The sequence below is a fragment of the Macaca mulatta genome, chromosome 5 (genome assembly GCF_049350105.2).
Source record: "Macaca mulatta isolate MMU2019108-1 chromosome 5, T2T-MMU8v2.0, whole genome shotgun sequence".
NCBI classification, from domain to species: domain Eukaryota; kingdom Metazoa; phylum Chordata; class Mammalia; order Primates; family Cercopithecidae; genus Macaca; species Macaca mulatta.
In genome coordinates this window covers 168,606,910-168,616,089 of record NC_133410.1, presented here as the reverse complement: position 1 = coordinate 168,616,089, position 9,180 = coordinate 168,606,910, and the positions used below count along the sequence as shown (strand labels likewise).

Genomic DNA, 9,180 nt, shown 5'->3' with positions numbered 1-9,180 from the left:
TTTGACATTTGTGGAGTCCTACTTAAGGCTTTAGCCACAGTTTACAGTTTATTGAGAAGAAGTAAGACATAAATAAAATGCAGTCTGATAGATGCCGTAAGAAAGATATGAGGAGGACCTGTGTGAACACAAAAGAATTAAATAATTCTGCCTGAGGAATTAAGAACAGCTATACATGTGCTAATACAAATTGAATTTCGAGAGATACAGATTTCATAGGTTTCTTTCCTGATCTCAGATGTGGTGCCTTCATACCCAGAGACTATGTGGAGGCATTCAGGAACATAATAACTCCTGAGAAAATTGTAGATTGATCTATGTGAGTGGAATATAAGGTAGAAAGAAGGGTAAGGCAGGAAATAAGCTTTCTAAAAGCTAAGAAAACAAATCACTACGGAATATTTATGCCATATTAAAGCTTTTGACCTTGACTATGTTGATAATATTGAATTTATGAATGAGAGTGGCCTGATTAAATTGGCATTGTTCAAAGAGTAATCTTGTGGTGTCATGTCATATGAACCAGTTAGCAGATCCTCCAGACACCATTTTTCATAAATGCATAACCAAATAGAATGATTTTAGTGATGGCAAAAGGTGGTATTATTTGAGGTATTTGTTAGAAAGAGACTTTCATAGCGACCTAAAAATATGCATTAAATTGGAGAATTCATCAAGTATTAGAATGAAGGGAATATGTATGTTATTTATTTATACTCTATCTTATATCTTAAAGATTTTGTGATAGCTTAGAGAAGTATATACACTTCAATATGATTATAAAAAATAAATCAGAATAACGGGTAAAAGAAGGTCAAAATATATGGTAAAATAAGTGAGAATACATCATGTATATCCACGCAGTAAAACTAGGCATACTATCTCAATACCATTTATTTATTTATTTATTTATTTATTTATTTTATTTTTTTTTATTTTTTATTTTTTTCCTGAAGTCCTTGTCCTTTATTGGGCAAGGGGTGAGAGAAGCAGACAGACCGGTTGGACGTAGTAGATGGGTGTGTGAGGACAAAATGCTATCAGAAAGCCAGCCAATCCACACTCCCCTGAAATGGATGCTAATGCCCTTCAAACCCCGGGCATTGGTTTCATACACAGTCTCTTCCAGGGATAAAAGAAGGGGTTCTTGTACTGCTTCTTGTTACCCTCAACCATGGAGGCAAGTTCTGAGTTCCGGTTTTCCTAGGACACTAACTCTAGTCACAAAGATCTCTGGAGTGTTCACACATGGTAGAGTGGCAGGGTGAATATTTCAAAAGGATGAGTAGAACAGGAGTCTTGCCCAAGCCCTGTTATGTCAGTGTACTGTGTGTGGCCTCCCAGCCCAACCAGAAATTGACAGAGAGGCATGTATATGTTGAAAAGATATATATATATATATATATATATATATATATATATATATATTTAGAATTAGGCAGCTGGACTCAGTTTAGATGATCCCAATTTTGTTGGCAACATCCAAAGCGTCGTAATCAGGAGCCAGTCGAACATACGCCTTTTTCTCTCCATCAGGCCGAATCAGGGTGTTGACCTTGGCCACATCAATGTCATAGAGCTTCTTCACAGCCTGTTTAATCTGGTGCTTGTTGGCTTTAACATCCACAATGAACACAAGTGTGTTGTTGTCTTCTATCTTCTTCATGGCAGACTCAGTAGTCAGCGGAAAGTTGATGATAGCATAGTGGTCAAGCTTGTTTCTCCTGGGGGCGCTCTTCCCAGGATATTTGGGCTGCCTCCGGAGTCGCAGTGTCTTGGGCCGCCGGAAGGTGGGTGACGTGCGGATCTTCTCTTTTTTGTGGCTGTGGACACCTTTCAACACTGCCTTCTTGGCCTTTAAAGCCTTCGCTTTGGCTTCGGCTTTAGGAGGGGCAGGAGCTTCCTTCTTCGCTTTCGGCGCCATCTTGTGAAAAAGGCAATACCATTTATTTAAGCACATAATTAATTCAAATTTTATTGTTCAAAGTTTTAGATAAAGAAACTAATGATAAGAAAATTAAACTCAGTAAGTTTAAAAATACATGACTGAGTAGCTAAATAAATAATTAGAGAATAAAAGGATGTGTCATAATGAATTGGAAAGAAAAGAGGAAATAAAGTATTTATTAAGTACTATTTGATGCAGGAACTATTGCAGGAACGTGCACATGATTTTTATCATCTGTATATGCATTTGATTCATACTCTACATTTCTGTCCATGGCTATACGACAGTGAGGCAAGTGTAAATAATGTTTATCTTCTTTTTTTTTTTTTTTTTTTTTTTTTTTTGAGACGGAGTCTCACTCTGTCCCCCTTGCTGGAGTGCAGTGGCCGGATCTCAGCTCACTGCAAGCTCCGCCTCCCGGGTTCAGGCCATTCTCCTGCCTCAGCCTCCCGAGTAGCTGGGACTACAGGCGCCCGCCACCTCGCCCGGCTAGTTTTTTTGTATTTTTTAGTAGAGACGGGGTTTCACTGTGTTAGCCAGGATGGTCTCGATCTCCTGACCTCGTGATCCACCCGTCTCGGCCTCCCAAAGTGCTGGGATTACAGGCTTGAGCCACCGCGCCCGGCCAATAATGTTTATCTTCTAAATTGTCTATAATATGCTTGTATTAGATTTCCTAAAATTATATTTCAATTCATATTATTTTCTATTCTTTATTAAATATTAAATTTGAAAAAATCATAATCACAGGCTCAAATACTCCTTTTACCTCTGAGAAATTAGAATCCCAGTGATTAAGAAGTAGAGAGTAGAAGAGTGGTTAGTAGAGGCTGAAAAGTGTAGGGAGGAGGCGGGAGAGGGAGAGGTTGGTTAAAGCACACAACATTACAGCTAAACAGGAAGAACAAGGTGTAGATCTCCATAGCACTGTGCGGTAACTACACTAAACTATAATTTGCTGTATTTTTTTAATAGCTGAAGGAGAAAATTTTGAATGTTTTCACAAAGAAATGATAAAGGTTTGAGATGATAGATGTGCTAACTACCCTGACTTGATCATTGCACATATGTGTCTCAAAATATCATGCTTTTAAATATGTACGATATTGTATGTCAAATTTAAAATATATGTTTTTTAAACATTATAAAAATGTTTAAAACAGAACCTCGGTGATTAGAATTGATATGTGCAAAGCCTATGGCTTGTTAGTGCCAAGCTTACCAAAGGTAAAATATCAGTTTCTGAATTAAACTAAGTATAAAATCAATACATTTGAATTCCTCTGGCTTTTGTAAATGAAAATATAGTGATTTCCATTTTTTTTTACTTGAAATTCAAACATATAGGCAGGGACTACTGAATATCATGTTCAGCATAATTTGAATAAAAAACAGGAAGACTAGTCTAAGACTAGTCTATTCTTATAGTCTAAGAATATAAAGAAAAAATAATAGAAAAGAAGATCTAGAGTAAAAAAATTTTAGAAAAAAATTGGGACAGGTAAAGGAAATGAAAGAAAAATGAACTTAGGCCCTTGGGCCTACTTTCACATTTAAATTGGGAAAGAGACCATCAGAATGCATGCAAGTTGGCTTGTTACTGGTAGTTTTGCATGGCTTATTATGAGCAAGATGAAGGCTATCCTTGTTTATCAAAGACAAATGCCAGTATAACTCTGAAGAGTAAATTAGAGAATTTACTCTCCATCATTTTTCCAACTAAAACTCCAATTTTACTTGTTGACACAGTTAACAAGAGAAATACTGAATATTTTAATACAGAAATAGTCAAAAATAGTCACCATAACCCAAAAGCTTCTTATTAAGCATCTAGTTATCTACAACAAAGTAAAAGAAATGTACAAGAAAATTATTAAAGTCTTGCAAAGTTTCTATCAAGGAGATGATAATTAGCTATACACTATAGTACCATTATAAGATAATAAAAAATTGTTTGTTTAAATTTTAGGTAAACAAGATGATGTTTTGATGTATATGCACAGTGAAATAATTACTGGAGGTAAACAATGTAACATATATATTATCTCAAATAGTTACCTCTTTTAGTTAATAATAGTTTCCACATACAACAAAAATTTTCAACATACAATATAATAAAATATTAACTACAGACATCATGCTGTACTTTAGTTCTCTACATTCATTCATTCTACATTACTGCTACTTTGTACTCCTTGACCTGTATCTTCCCATTTCCACTCCCACCCCACCTCCACTATTCTGTTCTCTGCTTTGATTTGTCAACACTTTTTTTTTTGTTTTGCGGTATGGTGTTTTGTTTTGTTTTGTTTCCATGTTTGGCTTATTTCACTTAACATAATGTACTCCAGATTCTATTTTTTTTTTTTTTTTTTTGATGGAGTTTGGTTCTGTTGCTCAGGCTAGAGTACAGTGGGATGATCTCGGCTTACTGCAACATCCACCTCCCGGGGTCAAGCGATTCTCCTGCCTCAGCCTCCCAAGTAGCTAGGATTACAGGCACCCACCACCACACTCGGCTAATGTTTTTGTGTATTTTTAGTAGAAATGAGGTTTTGCCATTGTGGCCAGGCTGGTCTCGAACTCCTGACCTAAAGTGACCTGCCTGCTGCAATTACAGGTATAAGCCACCTCGCCCGGCTGTCCTCCAGTTTCATCCATGTTGTTGCAAATGAAAGAATCACCTTTTTAGCAAACTGAATAATAATTCTAATTATATATATAATTGATATATTTTAGGGGCTGTGTTTATAATTTTATTTTTTGTAAAGCAAGTCGATTTTCTCAGGATATCATAGGCACTATAAAAATCTGTTTTTCTTCTTCTCTTCTCAAACTTTCTCCATAGTAAACTTAAAAACCAAAAATGGTCTTAATTCTGCACAACATGCATCTTGAAATGAGAACTCATATATATTGCTTTCCTTTTGGATGGGAGATTAAGCATATAATGATTATTACCTTTCTTTCAACCCTCATTCTTTTCAGGTTTTTTCCCCTCACTTAAATAGGCATCTCTTGAGTTCTCCTTATGCCTCTCAATAAAATAATATTTCATCAGAATTTAAAACAACGAATATTTGAATATCTTTCTCTACTGTTAAATAATGATTGGTCATCAGAATTGGGTAAATTCAGGTCTCTCTTAAAACACAAATCAATATACAATGCTGAGTTTTGGTTTTTTGGTGCAGATTTCTACACTTACATTTGGAATATCTACTAGGAAATCATATAAGAAATCAAGAGAAAGCATGAGAAATGAGTGCTGGGATACAACACATAGACTCTAAAACAGTTCATAATAGGTCTAAGAGGCAGTAGGGAAATGGTAATAAAAGAAATGAGAGAAATTATTTCTGTTCTAATCATATCCGTATCTTATTATAATAGTATTTTTTCTGCCTTCTTGAGATGCTGCTGATTCTCAAATCTGCAGCCACTGGAGAGCAAAAGCAATCAACAGTAAATCGACAAATAAGTCAGTAAGTTCAAACTCCTAAATCAATTAGTAAGATTAAACTCTTGAAACATATTTCAACTTTGCAAAGGAGGTAGTGACATAGCCTGTGCTGCTGTGGGCAGTATAGAGTGAAAAACTGATTTTTTTTTTATTTGTTCTGAAAATTTCCACGTTTATAATGACTGCAGAAACCTTAACAGAATATGTAACCATTACATTTAAGTGTCTCTTCAGACTTACTAAATTTTAAAAAACTAGATGGGACTTGAAAAATCATCTTGTGACTAATTCATCTTCATTTTATAGAGGACAGGGTTACACATTTGAATTTATATTTCCATTTTGCTAAGTATAAAATTAAAGAAAATAGACTTTTACCGAGTGATATCTTGATTCAAATGACACTCCTTTGGCATCGAAGGCAGTGCTAGACATCCATTTATTCACCTTTAAAAGTTACAACTATTGAACATTAAGAAACACTTTGAATAAGAAAGACACTAAAGCAAATAAGCAAATAATGCTTTTTCCTCTTCTCTTACAATAGGAAACAGAAGCAAGGTAAGAAAAAGGCACTTACTGATGACAGAGTCTAAACCAGCAGTAAATAAATAAATAAGTAAATAAATAAGCTTTCTATATTTTTTAATATAACTATATAGGAGATTGGTCAGGGTGGTGGGAAAAGTTATAAGAAAAAGTTATAGGGCAAGATGCAAACCTTCTTGGAAGGCCAGGAGGTTTTGCAAAAGCTTCAGCAGAGAATTATGACTGAAAGCAGCTGATTCTCCCATCTGGAGTCTGAAGGCAAAGGTTAGATAACAAGGGAATGTAAAGGAGCTTATCTAGATAAATTTGTTGACTCCTGTCTCCAGAAACCAACCTTTGATCATTCGGCTCAGGGCTGCTCTCTACCTGGGGGGGTCAACAATGTTAATTACCCACAAACTGTTTGTGCCAAACCTTTGTCTATATATATATACATCTCACAATTTCTTCATCTACTTGTTGATTGATGGGCATTTGGGCTGTTTCCATATTTTTACAACTGCAAATTGCTCTGCTACAAATATGCATGTGCAAGTATCTTTTTTTGTATAAATCTCACGACTTCTGGCCAAGCGTGGCGGCTCATGCCTATAATTTCAGCACTTTGGGAGGTTGAGGCCAGCGGATCACAGAGGTCAGAAGTTCCTGACCAACATGGAGAAACCCTGTCTCTACTGAAAATACAAAATTAGCCGGGTGTGGTGGCACACGCCTGTAATCTCAGCTACTCAGGAGGCTGAGGCAGGAGAATTGCTTGAACCCAGGAGGCGGAAGTTGTGGTGAGCCGAGATTGTGCCTTTGCACTCCAGCCTGGGCAACAAGAGCGAAACTCCATCTCCCCCACCAAAAAAAAGAAAAGAAAATCTCATGGCTTATTTTCCTCTGGGTAGAAACCCGGTAGTGGGATTGCTAGATCAAATGGTGGTTCTACTTTTAGTTCTTTAAGGAGTCTTCACACTGTTTTCTACAGTGGTTACTGCATTCCCACCAGCAGTGTAGAAGTGCTCCCTTTTCACCACATGCACATCTACATCTATTATTTTTTTGATTGTTTGATTATGGCCATTCTTGCAGGAGTAAAGTAATATCACATTGTGGTTTTGATTTGCATTTCTCTGATCATTAATGATGTTGAGTGTGTCTGTGTTTGATATCTTCAATTTGTTTCTCTTTACCTTAGTGGTAGTGTATATAATAAAAAAAATACTGCCATGAAATCTCAGAAAAAAGTACGTTCTCTAGTGTAAACAGGGAAAATTTTAGTAATCGTAGCACAAATCGCTGGAAGTATTTTTTCAATCTTTGAGACAATATTGATATGCATCACAAAAATGTGTGTTCTCTTAAGGATTTAAACTGTAGCAATTAATATTGGCGTTGTACATTTATGCTGTATTAATGATCCTTCAAAATGAACAATATTTTCATTTCATAGAAAAGATCTCTTGTTTTTATAATCTAACCAAAATTTAAGTATAATATACATTATGGTACAATTTTGGTGAGACTATATATTCGATACATAGATACAATTTTGGTGAAACTAATTATTAGGAATAATGGACAGAGCTTCATTCATGGATATTCTAGGACTAGCATCCAATGATAAATGTGATGTGAACCTAGTGCTCAGATCTTGATTTCTGATACCATTGTCCAATAAAAGGACTGGTGCTCCTTAGAAACATGGCTAACTCAAGGACTGGGAGAGGGAATATACAAGATGAGCCTTGAGCATCCCATAGCACCAGAAAGTAAAGCAGTGCTCAAAAATAAGAGCATGGAGGGATATCAAAGTGACACAGGAGCCAGCTGAAAGAGCTTCCAGTAGTCAAAGATAGACCAATGTGAGCAATAAAATAATGTATTGCTATATTGTAGCCTACAGTATATTTTTAATTATAAATATACATAATGAACATCCATACTAATATGAATAAATGATTGAATAAATAAATGGAAGAGAAGAGAAAAATCCCATGGTTACAAAAACTCCAGTTTATTTGTATATCCCCTTTTAAGGAGGTGGAGCATAACTCCCACTCCTTAAATGTGAGTCCACAGTGACTTGCTTCCAAACAGTAGAGTATGGAAAGGGGGTAATAACTTTATAATGAAGAAACATGGCAAACATTACCACCACCATGTGTCAAAGTTATATCAACAGTGATAATACAGATTGATAGAATGTAACCTCAAGATAATGTGATGCAAATGCCACTTTACTTCTGTGGTTTTCTTTCCAAAACTATATAACCTCAGTCTAACCAAGAGACTAACATCAGACAAAACCAATATGAGGGACCTTCTACAAAATACCTGATAATTACTTCTCTAAACTATCAAGGTCATCAAAACCAGGAAGTCTGAGAAACTGTCTTTACCAAGAAAAGCCTTACAAGATATGATGGTTAAATATAACATGGTACCTAGGAACAGAAAAATCTCATTAAGGAAAAACGAATGAAATCTGAATAAAGTATGGGTTTTAGTAAATAATAATTAATATTAGTTCATTAATTGTGATGAATATATCAGAACAATGTAAGGTGTTGGCAACAGGGAAATCTGGTTGTGGAAAAATTGTAGGTTTTGTAAACCTAAAACTGTTATAAAATGCTTAGTTTAAAAAAACCTCATGTGAAATGTTCTGTATTTGAGCAATGGGTAAAATCTCTTTTTTATGTGGATGCAATCACTATAGAATTATTTAGGATACTTTTCCTAGACCAACCATATCCTCTGTTTCTTATAGATAAAACTGGAGAATATTTTAGAAAAATTGATAATGACTTATTCATCAAGCATTTATGAGCTCCTAATATCTTCACTGCTGAGGATAATAATTTTAATGTGTGAGAGTGAGTAGGAAAAATGAGGTACAGTTATACTTTTCATGCATGATCTTAATCTTAACAACGGATTTTTACATATGAGAACAAGGAAGTTGTAAAAAGTGTCGGTGATTCTCAATTTTATGAGAAGGATGACATATAATTAAAAGTCCTAAAAGAATCTCCAACTGAGGAGAAATAAAACTGGAACCATAATTCCAAGCATGTCATTTAAGCCCAGGTCTTGTCGCTGTAATTATAGCCACAGATGTTTCTATTTTAATTGCAGGAAAGACAAACAGGTGTAACAGGTGTCAGGCTTAAGTCACAGAAATTCAAGCTTCTACTTCCTAATGGAAACTACATGATTCACCTTTATATCATCA

General features: G+C 35.3%; 1 pseudogene across 1 annotated transcript; it reads right to left on the bottom strand.

Moving 5' to 3' along the window:
- Positions 1–892: 892 nt before the first annotated feature.
- On the bottom strand, positions 893–1,936 carry LOC702297 (large ribosomal subunit protein uL23 pseudogene; annotated as a pseudogene). The gene has a single exon (XR_001445050.3). The product of XR_001445050.3 is annotated as a large ribosomal subunit protein uL23 pseudogene (transcript).
- Between the last annotated feature and the right edge of the window lie 7,244 nt (positions 1,937–9,180).